The following is a 19217-nucleotide window of genomic DNA, read 5'->3' on the forward strand; positions in this document are numbered from 1 at the left end:
TGACACCGTCTTGTTTTAGCTTGGAATCTGGCAGACTAGCATCAGCGTATTGTGTCCTGGGGAACTGGCCATTCGGCCCAACAGGTCCATGCCGGTGTTTATGCTCCGCACGAGCCTCCTCCCACCTTACTTCATCTCAACCTATCCACGTATCCTTCTATTCCTTTCTCCCTCATGTGACTATCCAGCTTGCCCTTAATTGCAATCTATGACATTTGCCTCAACCACTCCATGGGCTACAGAGTTCCACCTTCTCACCACTCTCTGAATAAAGAAGTTTCTCCTGAATTCCCTGTTGGATTTATTAGTGGCTTTCTTCTATTTACGGCCCTTAGTTTTGGATTCCTCCACAAGTGAAATCCGGTTCCTTTATCACAGCTGTAGGCTTTGTACACCTACAAGAAACTGGGCCTACGAGCACGCAGCCGTGACAACACAATCTCAACGCTGAGGCACCAGCCTCCCGAAAAGCAAACTACAACACAACAACAGAAAAGCCGCTAAATTGCTAAATTGGCACTTCTCCAATTTAAAGCATGTTACACTGGTAACTGATGTTATACTGACAACAGTTTAGTGTTTAAATAGGAACATGGCAGCAATTACTCAAAGACCAGAAAGTCCCTGGAACTTAAGAGTAAAACGTCTGAGCCAAGACCCCAGTGTTTTATGTGCATGTAAAAAAACAAAGCATTTTTCAATGATTTTAAATATGTGAAGTTATGGTACCAAAGTTGTGTAGAGGGTGAGATTGCGTTAACCATTACAATAATGTCTATCGGGCAGTGAAGGTAATACTCTCTGGTCTAATTAGCCAACAGAAATGAAACATATCTCAATTACACTGCAGGCTACTACCTAAGCAAATAGTGGCCTTGGTTACATTATTGCAAAAGCAGTTGTACACGTGGAGGTTTTTTTTGGTGCCTATGGCATAGAAGACACCAATTTTTATTCTGAAAAGTAAGTAAACATTCTTTGCTCTTATTCATCCTTCTGAGCTGGCAGCAGCATGCCCGGGTCCGTTGTAGATTAATTGATAGAGGTGAATTGCTACAATTATTCAACAATTCCATTATCGTTGTATCATGCGACTACCATGATACTTCATTGGCTGTGAAGCGCTTTGGGACGTCCTGAGGTTGTGAAAGGCGCTTTATAAATGCAAGTCTTTCTTTTTTTACCAGGATGACAGAAGGTGAGCTAACTGGACGGCCTTTTCCCGGCTAGGAATCCCTATGTTCCTATTTCTCATTTAATAAAAAAATTAATTCTGGTCTCAGACTTACTTTCTTTCCGTTTTCCTTTGGTTCTCCACCCACTCTGGCACACGTCGACCACCCAGCCAGGAGGTGCAGGCAGGCTGTCCGTTGCAAGGCCTCCGCTAGGCCCACTCTAGAACTAGGCCACGGTTTAAGGGTTTAATATTTTTAATTAATTCGGGTCAAATAAAATTAGGTGAAGCTTATGCGGGTCACAAACAAAAGGTTATTTGTAAAGAGGAAAATGAAGATTACTTGGGATTAGTCAGCAAAACCAAAACCAAAGGAACAATATCATACCAAAAGCAGCCAAGGTACATCATTAACTGCATCAGCGGAACGATACTGAGGCTCAGAGGGTAAAATTATGAGGACAGGGTGCATAAATTTGTCTTGTATTCCCTTGAGTATAGAAGATTGAGGGGTGATCTGATTGAGGTATTTAAATGTTAAAAGAATTTGATAGGATAGACAGGGAGAAATTATTTCCTCTGGTGGGGGAATCCAGACCAAGGGGGCACAATCTTAAAATTAGAGCTAGGCCGTTCAGGAGGGATATCAGGAAGCACTTTTTCACACAAAGGGTAGTGGAAATTTGGAACTCTCTCCCCTAAAAGGCTGTGGTTGTCTGGGGGTCAATTGGAGCTTTCAAGACTGAGATGGTTAGGTTATTGTTAGGTAAGGGTGTCCAGGGATATGGAGCTATAGCGGGTAAATGGAGTTGAGGTACAGATTGACCATGATCTAATTGAATGGCGGAGCAGCCTCAAGGGGCTGAATGGCCTCCTCCTGTTCCTATGTTCCTATCCTCAATGACTTTCTTCCCACAGAACATAGTTTAAAGCGGGGTTGCATCCAATGCCAATACAGCTGGTCAGTATAGAGAGATGGCATGCTTCCTACGACACATGGGAAAAGCAGCTCCATCACACCAGAACTGCAGTATGCTGATGGTATTTCTGAGCTTTATTGGATTCAACCCTAATTATGGAATTTGGAGGTAATTATTCATTGCCTCTAGGCTCTGCCTCTCCAACACCTTCCTTGCTGGCTTCCAGACTCGACTTCTCCAACTTCCTGAGATTCGTTCTACGCATACTGTAACGCAAATGCAGTACTGCAGCGGTTCAAGAAGGCGGCTCACCACCACCTTCTCGAGGGCAATTAGGGATGGGCAATAAATGTGCTGGCCTCACCAGCGACGCCCACATCCCATGAACGAATAAAAAAAAAATGAAACCCCACCACCCACATCCTGTCCCGCTCTCGTCCTCAGTGGCCTCCACTGGCTCCCCGAAACCCAACGTATTGAGCTCCAAATCCTTGGCCTAGAAATCAAATCGCACGTAAAACGAAGGCCCAAGGGTCCAATATGGTGGGCGGCGTGAGCGCGCGCTCATTCCGCGCCAAAAGTGCGCCACCCGCCATATTGGTAAAGGCTTCTCCATAGACGTCAAAAGCGCATGCGTGAAACAGGTGTTAGGCCTTTTGCACATGCAAATAGGGGGCCGAATATTTGTTTGACGCCCCTTTTGCAAAATTGGGTTGCGCATGACGGTGCTGCAGTCAGTATTCTCAGGCGCTTGGCAATCAAAACAGCGGTCCTTAAAGGAACCTCCGGAGGCTGTCCCCAGAAGATATGTCTTACTTTCATTACTTAACTTATTGTGGAGCCGGGAGGAGCAAGAAGAGCTGTTTCATTATTACTACAATACACCCAAAGTATTATTCTGCTGCTAAGAAGGAGCTGCGTCTTACCTGGCCTGACAAAATGTGACACCTGCTGCATAACAGATGCATTGCGAAACCTATACCTACGTGGTCCTTTTTATAAATTTGCCCTCCCGGCATGGACCTTTGCCCACTGGCACCTCACCCTATCTCTTTAATCTCCTCCGGCCCTACAACCCTCCGTGATCTCTGCGCTCCTCCAATTCTGGCCTCTTACGCATTCCCGATTTTCATCACTCCACCATTGGTGGCCGTGCCTTCAGCTGCCCAGACCCTAAGATTTGGAATTCCCTCCCTAACCCTCTCTGCCTCCCTCTCCTCCTTTAAGACCCTCCTTAAAACCTACCTCATCTGTCCTAATATCTCCTTATGAGGCTCTGTCTCAAATTTTGTCTGATAATCTCTCCTGTGAAGCGCCTTGGGACATTTTGAGATGTTAAAGGTGCTAGTTGTTGTTAATATGCAAGTTGTTGTTGTTGTTCCAGGCCCATAACTACCGAGCAGATTAAACGAACGGACAGGAACCTGTGCGGAATGTAACTCCAAGTTCCCGATGTGTACTTAAGTGGGTGAAACTCTATGCTGGAAGCGTCCATTTGCAAAACGAACCCTGTAATTTATTACATAGAATTTCCAGCACAGAAACAGGCCATTCAGCCCGACTGGTCTATGCTCCACACGCGCCTCCTCCCACCCCTCTTCATCTCACCCTATCCTATTAAACTGGGCCCCCAGTTACTGCTTTTGCGAAAACAGATTGCAACAGTGTGGCGCTCAGCGTCGCTGTTAACCGTACCCCACTACACCCCACCTAACACCTCACTCATAGCGAGGTTTTTGAAATATAAACTTCTGTGGGGAAAGAACACATGTGAAACAAGCACTCATTTTGAGACAAACGGGGAAAAGCCTTGTAGTTATAGTGTTGTACCCCTGAGTAATCACTGTTGATTACCATTTTATGTGGCTTTACTTTTAAGTCCATGTTGAATAAATGCTTCATATAAAACTGCCATTCTTTACATATGTTCCGTTGCCAAGTCCTAAAATACCAACACCCACAAGTGAGACAGCTGTGCTTGGAGACCGCTGCCAAATTCCTGGCCATGTTTCCTTCTCCTGCCAAATCCCTGTCTGTCTGATAGATTAATGGGCATCAGTAAAGTAACACATGACCCTTTCCTTTAACAAAATAAATCTTTACTGCCCTTCACTTTCCTGTCCTAAAGTTGTCTCACCAACTTTGCAAGTTCCCCACCCCAAAAAAAAACAACTGCTCCTTTGCTTGAAAAATGCAACATTTTAAGGATTCGGGTTTTCATTCTTGATGTTGAATTGCAATTCACTGAATTCCATGGTACAAAATGACAGTGATAATTTGTTAGTGCTTCAGAGGTAGGTCAGAAAGCAGAACAAACTTTTTCACACCGAGTATTGTCAAGACTGTGGACTGTGTCACCTGAGTTAGTGATTAAAGCAGTGACCATGTCAACATTTAAGAATTAGTTAGATCGGTGAGCGAAGGAAAAGGGGACTAAAGGAATATGGGAACATGGCGGGGAATGTGGGGTTAGGACTAGTGCTCGTGTGGAGGATAAGCAGCATCACCGACTGGTTGGAACAAACGGCCTGTTTCCATGTTGTACGTTCTACGTAATTCCGTGTAGATATTAGGGTAAATTTTGTGGAGATCCACTGGCGATGCTCAACAGAAGCCAGACCAGAAAATCGGTGGGTCACCATGTCCAATTTGCGGTAACTATAGGGGCTGAGCAACATAGTTCATGAATTACCAAAGTAACTCACGCCAGGTTTATGTCGAGATCAGTTTTAGTACAGTACTCAGGTGTTTCATATTTTGTGTTACATTAAATTCAGCAGCACAGTGAGGGGAAGCTTTCAGCACCTCTTAAAATTATGTATTATGGAGTTAATGGATTCAATACAGTAAAGAAGTAAATTTTACTTCATCACCAAGTCACCCTTCGTCTAGGCCTGAAGAGCTTGTGATGCTTCTGGATGAAGTCTTCCCATCGTCCTACCTAAAATCCTGACCGTAGAATTGTCCAGAGACATTGCTGTGAGGCACCTCTTGAGTTTGTGGGTCAAAATGGAGATCGATGCTCTAACCCAGTTTACCAATCCGAGGTCCGGCAATGAGAAGGCCCAAACCCAGGATTGGGGATTCTGCAGTCAGCCCTCCCGTCGAGCGATGCTGTAATCCAGGAGCGGACCCTCACTAAATTTATCCTAATATCTCCAAATCCGTTGACAGTCTCCAGCTCAGTATTAAATTTAGTGCTTGCCTCTCTTGGATTTGAGCCTTCTCTATAAAGCTGTGTTTTGAAAGCAATCTAAAAGTAAAGGTTCCTGACTCAGGCAAATCAAATTGAAGCAGTAACATGTTTTACCATCACACGACCTCGGATTGGTAAACTGAGTTGCAGCATCAATCTCCACTTTCACCCACAAACTCAAGAGGTGCCTCACAACAATGTTACTGGTCATTCATACGGTCGGGATTTTAGGTAGGAGGATGGGAAGACTTCATCCAGAAGCATCACAAGCTCTTCAGGCCTAGACGAAGGGTGACTTGGTGGTGAAACAAAATTTACTTCTTATGCTACTGAAGCCAATAACTCCATAATACATAATTTTAAGAGGTGCTGATGGCTCACCCTTACTGTGCTGCTGAATCTAATTTAGTAGAAAATATGAAACACCTGAGTACTGTACTAAAATTGATCTCAACATAAACCTGGTGCGAGTTACTTTGGTAATTCATGAACCATATTGCTCAGTCCCTTAGTTTCTTAATTGAAGTGAGGCAACTTTACAGTGCAGTTAGGTGTCTTGAGCACCGACAGTGAATGAGGCTCTGAAAATTATCCCTAATAATTGAGAGAGAAATATTTCAGAATTAGCTAAGTTAAAAAAATTGAAAAGCAATTTTTTGGCTCGGATTTGGTGAGCGGAAGGTGGAAGTTATGTTATTGATTGTTTCATGATAGAGATGGTTACATGTTAATGGTAGTTTCACGTTATTGATTATTCGTTTCATGTTATTGATTATTACGTTATTGATTTTTTATGTATTGAATGTTCCATGTTACTAATTGTTGCATGTTACTGTTTCATGATATTGATTATTATGTTAATTGTTTCATGTTATTGATTATTATGTTATTGATTATTACGTTATTGAATATTCCATCATACTAATTATCATGTTACTGATTGCTTCATATTACTGATTGATCATTAGATGTTATTGATTGTTTCATGTTATTGATTGTTTGATGTTATTGATTGTTTCACGTTATTGATTGTTACATTATTTAATACTAATGTCAGATCTTTTTCACACAGAGTCATCAACACAAGCAATGAGCTTCCAGGTTAGAGTAATGGAAGCGAAGGTGTGGAATGATTTAAGAAACTGTTGGATGCTGCAATGAGGGACTGTGGGTCCTTCAGGCTGGATGAACTATGATTGGACTGAATGGCCTTCCTCATCGCTATTCATCTTGTGGATACTGCGTGTATTATCTTAAAGGGAGAGGCTGCAATTCTGTCCACTCTTATTACTCCTAATAACGTACAGAAAATCAATAAATAAACAGAACCGTAAAACAGCCACCAAAAATGTTGGCTGTCATTTTTTAAACCTCACACTTAATGTACTTACTTTCTCCGTAGCAGACCATCTTGTTGTACTTAATTACATATATGCAGCTATTCCCATGCACTCATTATAAGGCCTGTGGTCAAACTGCTTTCAAAAGCAACTGATGAAAGATGGTATTAGTTATAATCACGTGTGGTTAAGATAAACAAAACTTGAGCCTCGATACTGATTAAGATGCGCATATGGTTCTCGGTAGAGAAGACACGAGTTACACAGAAAAATCTGTCCCTTGGCCGCAACAAAGGTCTTTTTGAGCCTTTGTTGTGGCCTCTGAGTTGGATGCGATCCAGCTCTGTGATTCTTGACCCACCGCGGACGCTTAAAGTACTGTAACTGCCTCTCACCATTCCCAGCCTGGGTCCCTCACGTGATTTAGCCGATTCTCCTGGGAGGATGACACAAGACATTGCAATCTCTTTGCCCTCCTAACCCCACGATGGCAATCTCGCTGCCTGCATCTTGCCGCTAAATCCAGGCTTTGAGGGTTTCTTCTGCTTTGTGTAGCTGGAGATCAAGAGATAGCAAAATTGTTATGGAGGTGCTGGTCCTCCATTATAACAGTGGAGGTGGGAAGGGGGGTGCTGACGATTAAATAGAGGACTTTCACTAGCTCCGTGGACACTGGGTAAGCCTCATCTCCATGCCATTCTTTTATTTTTCTCTTGCTCGCCAGCGAGCTGAATGGCCTCATCCTGTGCTTTGCCTACTATGATACTATGGGGTAAGAGCTCTTTTAAAGAGCTGGCACAGGCATGATGGGCCGAATGGCCTCATCCTGTGCTTTACCTACTATGATACTATGGGGTAAGAGCAGCGGAGTGGGACTAATTTGATAGCTCTTTCAAAGAGCCGGCACAGGCATGATGGGCCGAATGGCCTCATCCTGTGCTGTACCTACCATGATACTATGAGTAGAACCAAAGAAAACCACGGCAGAAGCAGGTGAGCCACGAAGGGAAAAAAATAAAGAGCGGAAAAAAATAAAAAAGAAACAGGAAATAGAGACGAAAAGAGGAGGAGATTGAGAGGAGAAAAGTTCAAGAGAGAAAAAGAGCAATAGAGAGGAAGGGAAAAGACAAAAAGATACTGCCTACCCTCATGTGTACCAATCACGATAGTGTATTGAGCTGACCAATCTCCTCCTCATCATAGTGGGGTCATCTGACTGTTATTTGCTGTTCTTAGGCCCCACTGATGAAATGGTTCCCAGTCATTGCTATATAATCCAGCCTGTTTACGACATCACAGGGTAGAGCTCCTGATCGGTGAATTAACACGCTCAACCTCTCTACCTATCTGCCCCATTTTCACATCAGGCATTAATCTGCCTACTTCAAATGGGTTGATCTGTGCATAAAAATAACGCACACGGGATGTAGGAGGTCCGCACTGAGCATTCGTACGTCAATCTTGTCGATCATGATTTCTACCCTCGCAGAGCCAACTTTTTTTCTCTCTCTTGAGAACATAGGTTAAAGAAGCCTGGTCCATTGAGAGAGCAAATCTGAACTTTCTGGGACACGATTTTATAAACCGCACATGCCTACGTTTCCAGTTTGCGATTTTGGCGGACAAGAGCGCACACGCCGAGAGGGTAAAGTTGGGAAATGATCTCTTAAACCTAAACATTTTTAAGGGGCCGTATTTAGTTTAGACATGGATCCCTTAGCCTATGAACATTTCTGTCAAACCTTCCTTGTTTAAATGATGCATCTCTATTTTTTTACCCAGAGAGTGATGCGAATGTGGAACTCGCTACCACAAGGAGTAGTTGAGGCGAATAGCATAGATGCATTTACGGGGAAGCTGGATAAATACATGAGGGAGAAAGGAATAGAAGGATATGCTGATAGGGTTAGATGAAGCAGGGTGGGAGGAGGCTTGTGTGGAGCATAAACACCGACATGGACCTGTCGGGCCGAATTGCCTGTTTCTGTGCTGTACATTCTATGTAATTCTACATAATTTTTTCTTTCGTTTTTAAGATAATTGGCAAAAGAATCGGGGGGAGATGAGGAAATTATTTTTTTAAATGCAGCGTGTTGTTACGATCTGGAATTCACTGCCTGAAAGGGTGGTGGAAGCAGATTCAATAGTAACTTTCAAAAGGGAATTGGGTTGAAAAGGAAATATTGCAGGGCTATGGGGAAAGAGCAGGGGGAGTGGGACCAATTGGATAGGTCTTTCGAAGAGCTGGCATAGGCACGATGGGCTGAATGGCCTCCTTCTGTGCTGGAAGATTCTATGATTTGCTATGCTCAATTGCTCTTACTGATTGTTTGAGTAATTTTTATATTCTTCTTTCTCCACTTTGTCTCCCTGCTATATCTCATCTCTCCTGATTTTACCCATTATTTAACTTTCATGCTTACATATTGTAAAGGGCTTCCTAATATGATGTAGTTGACTGGCAGAGTTGTACAATACAGGGGAGTTAACTGTTTACCCTGTCAGGCTTCAAGGTCGGAGATTAGCATTATTCTACAAACCAAAACACAGGAAAAATATTAGCTTGCACTTCAGCTAAAAGTCAATGAATCTGTTTATTAAACATTATATCAAGAGTTGTAGTGTGTTATTATAGATGTAACCAGTGTTAGAATCTCGCACATACACACCGGTGTTGAATGCTAATATAAAAGTCTGGCAATTATGTGCTCGGAATAACAGAAGGAAATCTTCCTAAAATTCACTTCAGTAGGTGTGTAAATAATTGATCTTACATTGCATGTGATGCACAGATGTTTTGGAACATCACATACATACCATAATTCACCCTGTGTAAGCCAAGTCCCTGATATGCTAATTTACTTGATAGTAATGACCTTGGGGCACTCATATCTTACCATATGAAAGTGTGTGTGACTAAGCCATCAAATGATAATTCAGCTAGCAGTCTTCACTGTCACCGCTAATCATATTCTTTACAGCCCGTGTTATGAGGTACAATTTGATTACTGACCTGCTATATTACAACTCTGAAAACAATTTGAAGTGAATTTCCTTAATACATCCATTTCTTCCTTTTTGCAGGGCGCTGCTAAGGCACGTTGCGGAATGCATGCTTGAGGGGACAGTCGGTCTGCAGTCGATCACCGCAGCACTGCCGCGATGAGCACGCTTAAAAAAAAATTAATTCCCATGGCCGACATTTATTGACCATCCCTAGCTGCCCTGAACTGGGGAGTTTTCCCCCGGTGTCCTGGGCCAGCATTTATCCCTCAACCAACATCACTAAAAAAAAAACAGATTATCTGGTCATTATCACGCTGCTGTTTGTGGGATCTTGCTGTGCAAAAATTGTCTGCCGTGTTTCCTGCATTACAACAGTGACTACACCTCAAAAAAAAAGTACTTAATCGGCTATTGAGTGCTTTGGGACATCCTGAAGCTGTGAAAGGTGCTATGTGAATGCAAGTCTTGCTTTTTTAGAAATTATTTTAAATAGGTTCATGCAAGCATTAAAATAATGCTAATTGGGAAATCTAGGCTCCTGCTTCTTCAGATTTCTGTTTGCCTGCTTGTTTCTACAATATGGTAGAGGAAGCGGTTTCATGAACTGAGCATCTACCTTACATTCATGAGAGACTCAGTTAATCAATTATAGACAAAAGTCCTAAGAGTCTGAACTTTAAACTCTCTTTAATATTGTTTTGGAACAGTTTAAGTATCGTATAAGTTAACAGTTGTGTAAGTCAAGTACTGTACATGTGGCTACTTGTGGTTTTCTTTAGCTTCTGTTTAATTATATTCATTGTAAATACATTCGACAAATAGTTTTAGCCTGAGCACTATGGCCTGATAGTGTAATATTTCCTCCCTTGTCTTCACAGGAGCATGTAGTGGACAACCCATATGGATCTTTGCTGCTTGTCAGCCGTGGCGGAGGGAGCGTCCGATAAAAGGCGGGATTTCAGAGCGCTGAGAACAGCTGAGAGGAGCCGAGCCGAGCGGAGGGAGCGTCCGATAAAAGGCGGGATTTCAGAGCGCTGAGAACAGCTGAGAGGAGCCGAGCCGAGCGGAGGGAGCGTCCGATAAAAGGTGGGATTTCAGAGCGCTGAGAGGAGCCGAGCCGAGCGGAGGGAGCGTCCGATAAAAGGCGGGATTTCAGAGCGCTGAGAGGAGCCGAGCCGAGCGGAGGGAGCGTCCGATAAAAGGCGGGATTTCAGAGCGCTGAGAGGAGCCGAGCCGAGCGGAGGGAGCGTCCGATAAAAGGCGGGATTTCAGAGCGCTGAGAACAGCTGAGAGGAGCCGAGCCGAGCGGAGGGAGCGTCCGATAAAAGGCGGGATTTCAGAGCGCTGAGAGGAGCCGAGCCGAGCGGAGCTGCGACCGAGTTCGAAGTGACGTCAGGAATCAGATCGGGACGCGACACAGGGGAGGCACCTGATTGGTGAGTAGGTTCAGGTGAGTATTTCTCCTTATCTACAGTAACTGAAGTAAAAGGAAAGGGAAGGTCTGCAGGTCTTATAGGAAGTAGCGTTTATTTTGTAGTGAATCAAGGTCCCGAGTGTAGTTAACATTCTCTAAATTGAGAACAATTTAAAGGAGTAAACTCATTAAAGGGAGTGGTAAGTAGTTTTTCTTTCCTTTTTTTTTCTCTTGACATTGTAGTTGTTCTTAAGCTAATTTAAGGGTTAAGTCATGGCAGGAGATCCCAGCGCCGTGTCATGTTCCTCTTGTGGGATGTGGGAATTCAGGGCTCCTTCCTGTATCCCTGATTCCTTCACCTGCGGGAAGTGTGTCCAGCTGCAGCTATTGTTTGACCGCTTGACGGCTCTGGAGCTGCGGATGGACTCACTTTGGAGCATCCGCGATGCTGAGAAAGTCGTGGATAGCACGTTCAGTGAGTTGGTCACACCGCAGATAAAAATTACTGAGGGAGATAGTGAATGGGTGACCAACAGACAGAGGAAGAGTAGGAAGGCAGTGCAGGGGTCCCCTGCGGTCATCTCCCTCCAAAACAGGTATACCGTTTTGGATACTGTTGGCGGAGATGGCTCACCAGGGGAAGGTGGCAGTGGCCAGGTTCATGGCACCGTGGCTGGCTCTGCTGCACAGGAGGGCAGGAAAAAGAGTGGCAGAGCTATAGTGATAGGGGACTCGATTGTAAGGGGAATAGACAGGCGTTTCTGCGGACGCAACCGAGACTCCAGGATGGTATGTTGCCTCCCTGGTGCAAGGGTCAAGGATGTCTCGGAGCGGCTGCAGGACATTCTGGAGGGGGAGGGTGAACAGCCAGTTGTCGTGGTGCATATAGGCACCAACGATATAGGTAAAAAACAGGATGAGGTCCTACAAGCTGAATTTAGGGAGTTAGGAGTTAAACTAAAGAGTAGGACCTCAAAGGTAGTAATCTCAGGATTGCTACCAGTGCCACGGGTTAGTCAGAGTAGGAATGACAGGATAGCTAAGATGAATACGTGGCTTGAGAGATGGTGCAAGCTGGAGGGATTCAAATTCCTGGGCCATTGGAACCGGTTCTGGGGGAGGTGGGACCAGTACAAATTGGACGGTCTGCATCTGGGCAGGACTGGAACCAATGTCCTAGGGGGAGTGTTTGCCAGTGCTGTTGGGGAGGGTTTAAACTAATGTGGCAGGGGGATGGGAACCGATGCAGGAAGTCAGTGGGAAATAAAGTGGTGACAGAAACAAAAGGCAGTAAGGGAGAGTGTACAGAACATGACCGGACAGATGGTCTGAGAAAGCAGGGCAAAGACCAAGGGAAGTCTAGATTAAACTGCATTTATTTCAATGCAAGAAGTCTGATGGGCAAGGCAGATGAACTCAGGGCATGGATGGGTACATGGGACTGGGATGTTATAGCTATTACTGAAACATGGCTAAGGGAGGGGCAGGACTGGCAGCTCAATGTTCCAGGGTACAGATGCTATAGGAAAGATAGAGCAGGAGGTAAGAGAGGAGGGGGAGTTGCGTTCTTGATTAGGGAGAACATCACGGCAGTAGTGAGAGGGGATATATCCGAGGGTTCGCCCACTGAGTCCATATGGGTAGAACTGAAAAATAAGAAGGGAGAGATCACTTTGATAGGATTGTACTACAGACCCCCAAATAATCAACGGGAAATTGAGGAGCAAATATGTAAGGAGATTACAGACAGCTGCAAGAAAAATAGGGTGGTAATAGGAGGGGACTTTAACTTTCCCAACATTGACTGGGACAGCCATAGCATTAGGGGCTTGGATGGAGAGAAATTTGTTGAGTGTATTCAGGAGGAATTTCTCATTCAGTATGTGGATGGCCCGACTAGAGAGGGGGCAAAACTTGACCTCCTCTTGGGAAATAAGGAAGGGCAGGTGACAGAAGTGTTAGTGAGGGATCACTTTGGTACCAGTGATCATAATTCCATTAGTTTTAAGATAGCTATGGAGAAGGATAGGTCTGGCCCAAAAGTTAAAATTCTAAATTGGGGAAAGGCCAATTTTGATGGTATTAGACAGGAACTTTCAGAAGTTGATTGGGAGAGTCTGTTGGCAGGCAAAGGGACGTCTGGTAAGTGGGAGGCTTTCAAAAGTGTGTTAACCAGGGTTCAGGGTAAGCACATTCCTTATAAAGTGAAGGGCAAGGCTGGTAGAAGTAGGGAACCTTGGATGACTCGGGAGATTGAGGCCCTCGTCAAAAATAAGAAGGAGGCATATGACATGCATAGGCAGCTGGGATCAAGTGGATCCCTTGAAGAGTATAGAGATTGCCGGAGTAGAGTTAAGAGAGAAATCAGGAGGGCAAAAAGGGGATATGAGATTGCTTTGGCAGATCAGGCAAAGGTGAATCCAAAGAGCTTCTACAAATACATAAAGGGCAAAAGGGTAACTAGGGAGAGAGTAGGGCCTCTTAAGGATCAACAAGGTCATCTATGTGCGGAACCACAAGAGATGGGTGAGATCCTGAATGAATATTTCACATCGGTATTTACGGTTGAGAAAGGCATGGATGTTAGGGAACTTGGGGAAATAAATAGTGATGTCTTGAGGAGTGTACATATTACAGAGAGGGAGGTGCTGGAAGTCTTAACGCGCATCAAGGTAGATAAATCTCCGGGACCTGATGAAATGTATCCCAGGACGTTATGGGAGGTTAGGGAGGAAATTGCGGGTCCCCTAGCAGAGATATTTGAATCATCCACCGCTACAGGTGAGGTGCCTGAAGATTGGAGGGTAGCAAATGTTGTGCCTTTGTTTAAGAAGGGCGGCAGGGAAAAGCCTGGGAACTACAGACCAGTGAGCCTGACATCTGTAGTGGGTAAGTTGTTAGAGGGTATTCTGAGGGACAGAATCTACAGGCATTTGGAGAGGCAGGGACTAATTAGGAACAGTCAGCATGGTTTTGTGAGAGGAAAATCATGTCTCACGAATTTGATTGAGTTTTTTGAAGGGGTAACCAAGAAGATAGATGAGGGCTGTGCAGTAGACGTGGTCTACATGGACTTCAGCAAAGCATTTGACAAGGTACCGCATGGTAGGTTGTTACATAAGGTTAAATCTCATGGGATCCAAGGTGAGGTAGCCAATTGGATACAAAATTGGCTTGACGACAGAAGACAGAGGGTGGTTGTCGAGGGTTGTTTTTCAAACTGGATGCCTGTGTCCAGCGGTGTGCCTCAGGGATCGGTGCTGGGTCCGCTGTTATTTGTTATTTATATTAATGATTTGGATGAGAATTTAGGAAGCATGGTTAGTAAGTTTGCAGATGACACCAAGATTGGTGGCATTGTGGACAGTGAAGAAGGTTATCTAGGATTGCAACGGGATCTTGATAAATTGGGCCAGTGGGCCGATGAATGGCAGATGGAGTTTAATTTAGATAAATGTGAGGTGATGCATTTTGGTAGATCGAATCGGGCCAGGACCTACTCCGTTAATGGTAGGGCGTTGGGGAGAGTTATAGAACAAAGAGATCTAGGAGTACAGATTCATAGCTCCTTGAAAGTGGAGTCACAGGTGGATAGGGTGGTGAAGAAGGCATTCAGCATGCTTGGTTTCATTGGTCAGAACATTGAATGCAGGAGTTGGGATGTCTTGTTGAAGTTGTACAGGGCATTGGTGAGGCCACACTTGGAGTACTGTGTACAGTTCTGGTCACCCTATTATAGAAAGGATATTATTAAACTAGAAAGAGTGCAGAAAAGATTTACTAGGATGCTACCGGGACTTGATGGTTTGACTTACAGGGAGAGGTTAGACAGACTGGGACTTTATTCCCTGGAGAGTAGGAGGTTAAGGGGTGATCTTATAGAAGTCTATAAAATAATGAGGGGCATAGATAAGGTCGATAGTCAAAATCTTTTCCCAAAGGTAGGGGAGTCTATAACGAGGGGGCACAGACTTAAGGTGAGAGGGGAGAGATACAAAAGGATCCAGAGGGGCAATTTTTTCACTCAAAGGGTGGTGAGTGTCTGGAACGAGCTGCCAGAGGCAGTAGTAGAGGCGGGTACAATTTTTGTCTTTTAAAAAGCATTTGGACAGTTACATGGGTAAGATGGGTATCGAGGGATATGGGCCAAGTGCAGGCAATTGGGACTAGCTTAGTGGTATAAACTGGGCGACATGGACATGTTGGGCCGAAGGGCCTGTTTCCATGTTGTAACTTCTATGATTCTATGATTCTATGATTCGCACCTCTGAGTCAGAAGGGCGTGTGTGTTCTAAGCCCCACTCCAGAGACCTGAGCACAAAATCCACGCTGACGCTCTAGTGCTGTACTGAGGGAGTGCTGCACTGTTGGAGTTGCCGTCTTTCGGAGGAGATGTTAAACCGAGGCCCCGTCTGCCTTCTTAGGTGGACGTAAAAAGATGCCATGGCACTAGAAAATTTCAACGAGCAGGGGAGTTCTCCCCGGTGTCTTGGACAACACATATCCCTCAACTAACACCACTAAAACAGATTATCTGATCATTGTCACATTGCTTTTAGTGGGACCTTGCTGTGTGCAAATTGGCGTTTCCAACATTATAACAGTGACTACACTTCAAAAGTACTTCATTGGCTGTAAAGCACTTTGGGACATCCTGAGGTCATGAAAAGCACTATATAAATGCAAGTCTTTCTTTCTTTTTAACACTGTGGCAACTTGTTAGTTTTGTAGTTTTGGGGCACATTATCCTATTCACACCACACATAAGATTGCAAGTTTCAGATCTTAATGGATGCGGATTTGCTTATGCAAACTTCCTAACCATCGCCAGCCTGAGATTAAAGGGTTGGGGGCGGGATGGGGGGGGGCGGAAAGCAAACTATAACAGCTGCCACTGTAAAGGTGTATGGTGAGCACTTATGCCATAATGCCACTGTCATACTGGGGCTAATTCTCAACTTCCCTCTGCCTGGGCGGTAAGCTGGAGAATTTGATCGCCCGCCTGTTTTAGAATTTCCCCGATTTTCATTCCTTTGATTTCAACGGGATGAAGATCGAGCAGCTGCTACAACAGGCAGACAATCTGCCCTGCTACGTTACTATCCAGGCAGTGGTTGAAAATCACCCCCGCTGTAACTCAATTTAGGTTTCACAGGGCTGAATATCAGCGAATGGTGCTGCTCTTAAACACACGAGGCACATGAGGAGTGGTGATTCTGTTATCCGGTGCTCCCAGCGGGGGAGCAGCGCATGCAGCGGCTGCATTTTGGGGATCGTCAGGCCATTGAGAAGGTACAAGCACCAGGAAAGACTGAATAGGCTGGGGCTCTTTTCTCTAGAAAAGCGAAGGCTGAGGGGTGACCTGATAGAGGTCTTTGAAATTATGAAGGGGTTTGATAGGGTAGACGTAGAGAAGATGTTTCCACTTGTGGGGGAGTCCAAAACTACTGGCCATAAGTATAAGATAGTCACTAATAAATCCAATAGGGAATTCAGGAGAAACTTCTTTACCCAGAGAGTGGTTAGAATATGGAACTCGCTGCCACAAGGAGTAGTTGAGGCAAATAGCATGGATGCATTTAGGGGGAAGCTAGATAAGTACATGAGGGAGAAAGGAATGGAAGGATAGGTCAACAGGGCGAGATGAAGTAAATGGAGTGGGAGGAGGCTCGTGTGGAGCATAAACATCGATATAGACCAACTGGGCCGAATGGCCTGTTTCTGTGCTGTAAATTCAATGTAATCAGCCCACGATTTTCCATCCATTAAAATTAATGGATGGAGTGTGGTTAGTAATTACTACAGAACTGAGAAAGACCAGCCAAAGTTGACCATGAAGCTTCAATCTGTCTGTATAAGTGATGGCACAATCTAATCACTGAGTCGGCAAGTATTCAGTTTAAGAGTCAAGAAGCTACTATTTGTTTCTAGTTTAATTTATCTGGTAACCAAGTCATTTTTCACAATACATTCTCAGGCATAAATTCTCTTTCACATAAATCGCTTGTAAAAATGTATTACAAAACAAAGAACAAACCATGGTAAAAGTGGGAATTAATTTAATCTGTAGGAGGATATCTGAGAGCTCCTTTTGTTAATAAATTGACTACATCCCAAGTTCAGTTGTCAGAACAACAGTAATTGACACAGCAATGTCAAGGGCCTTTAATAGCACGCATACATCTAAATCAAGGAATCTGCCGGAGGAAATTGCAGAATGAATAATTTTATGCTCTCTGCGGAATAAGTGAAGCTCCTGCTCCAACAACATTGACGTAATCTTTGGTGGGCATCGAGCACCTGGCTCCAGGTGTGTGTTTGAAGAAATGACCCCCAGCATTACCCTTTCCAATGAAATTTTTAATGCTTCGTAACTGTTATACCCTCATCAGATTAGAGTTGCAGCAGCTGTATGTTCCTGTACTCTTGAGGAATAATGACATAATATTTTTCGCCTGTGCTGCTCATTTAACATCTTTCGATGTGAGGAGTGCTCGGGGGAATGGGGGAAGGGGGGGGGGAAGGGGGTGGGGGGGGGGTGAAGGAGCTATAGCTGAATTGGAAAGCTGTGCCTTCAACTGCAACTACCTAGAGCTGATGGTGGGAGTGTCGCCTACTAGATGATCCCCTTGTTTTATTAATAAGTTGAATATAAATGAATACAGTTAACGCTTAGATTGCCTGCCACATCACTGTGGGCAGGTGGGCCGTGGAGGCCAGGTGGTGGAAGTCGAGGTAAAACCAATGGCAGAGTCATCAAGAGATTCGGCAACGACCTGGATGCAGCTACCTGCCTTCACTAAATCCCAGTCCTTCCATGGCCTCTCCCCTCCCTCCTTCTGTAATCTCCTTCAACCCAATTTTCCAGCCTGTGCTCTCCACTCCTTTCATCCCCCCCTCGCTCTGCTTTAATTTCAGCCACAAAGCCTTCAGCTGCGTCGGCCCCAAGACTCTGAAAAACTGTCCTCAAACCCCTCTACTTTGCTACCTACCTCCCAGTCTTTAAAAGCTCCTTTAAAACCTACCTCCTTGATCTTGCCTTTGGTCGCCATCCCAACACATCTCCCACCAAAAATAAGTGTCCACTTATATTTTCATCTTGTGAAGTGATTTGGGATGTTTTATTTCGCTAAAGGCCATATATAAAAGTGCAAGTTGCACTGTTGCCCTGTTTGCAATAGGTGATGTATGACTCAGAGAGACCAAGGAATGGGGAAAGAAGAATTCTCATCCTCATAAGGCAAGCACGCACACACACAATGAGGGATCTTAAAGTTAAACAATACCCTGAATATGTTCTTTTGTCAATGGTAATAAAAAATAATAACAACCTTCAGACACGTTCAGACACACCAAGGCAGTAGAATAAGTGGGCACGGAATCATGGTGGTAAAGGGCAAAGTTAGGACAGACTATTTTGCAAGCGAGAAGGCTGAGTGTCTGCAAGTGCTTTCAGTTAAAAGTGCCGAGTGGATGATCCTATTTGGCTTCCTCCCAAGATTCCGCCATCACAGATGCCAGTGTCCAGATAAGGCAGTTCACTCCACATGACATTAAAAAACAGTAAACTGCATTGGACACAGAAAAGGCTATGGGCCCTGACAACATCTCGGCTGTAGTGCTGAAGACCCGTTCACAAGAGCCAGTTGCTCCCCTAGTCACCCTGTTCCTATACAGGTATAACACTGCATCTATCCAACACTGTAGAAGTTTGCCCGGGTATGCCCTAGCCACAAAATACAGGATACCTCTAACCCGACCTCTCTCTCCCTCTGCGACTTCTACCACTGAGGACAAGAGCAGCAAGTCGTGAGAACACCGTCATCGACTTCAAGGTCCTCTCCAAGTTACACGCTATCCTGTCGCTGGGCCAGTATCCTGGGATTTCCTAACACCAATGTGGGTGAATTATTACCCCCAAAGAATGCAGCAGCTCAAGAAGTGGGCCCACCAGCAGCTTCTCTGGGTTACTGGGGAGAGGCAATATATACACAACCTTGTCAGGATTGGCCACATCCCAAGAACAAATAAAAAAAAAGAAACACAGAGGCTGATCCACAGCTGGAACGAGTTGACTGAAAGAATGATTGAGGCAAGAACACTGGACTAATTTAAGAATCTCCCAGATGCTGTAATGGGAAGATGGGGGGGGTCGCTATTCTGGAAG

The 19217-nt window shown here is 44.6% G+C and overlaps 1 protein-coding gene and 1 long non-coding RNA gene across 6 annotated transcripts in view; one reads left to right on the forward strand and one right to left on the reverse strand.

Moving 5' to 3' along the window:
• The window catches only part of LOC137333141 (uncharacterized), a 42187-nt gene extending 35616 nt beyond the window's left edge, over positions 1–6571 (forward strand). Inside the window, exon 3 of the long non-coding RNA XR_010965804.1 lies at positions 6363–6571. This is a non-coding gene — a long non-coding RNA (uncharacterized lncRNA). The remainder of the gene's footprint in view (positions 1–6362) is intronic.
• Positions 1–19217, reverse strand: part of aff2 (AF4/FMR2 family, member 2) — a 384792-nt gene that overhangs the window by 80926 nt on the left and 284649 nt on the right. The gene's annotated exons all lie outside the window — the stretch shown is intronic.

The sequence above is a fragment of the Heptranchias perlo genome, chromosome 15, assembly GCF_035084215.1.
Source record: "Heptranchias perlo isolate sHepPer1 chromosome 15, sHepPer1.hap1, whole genome shotgun sequence".
In the NCBI taxonomy this organism is placed as follows: Eukaryota; Metazoa; Chordata; class Chondrichthyes; order Hexanchiformes; family Hexanchidae; genus Heptranchias; species Heptranchias perlo.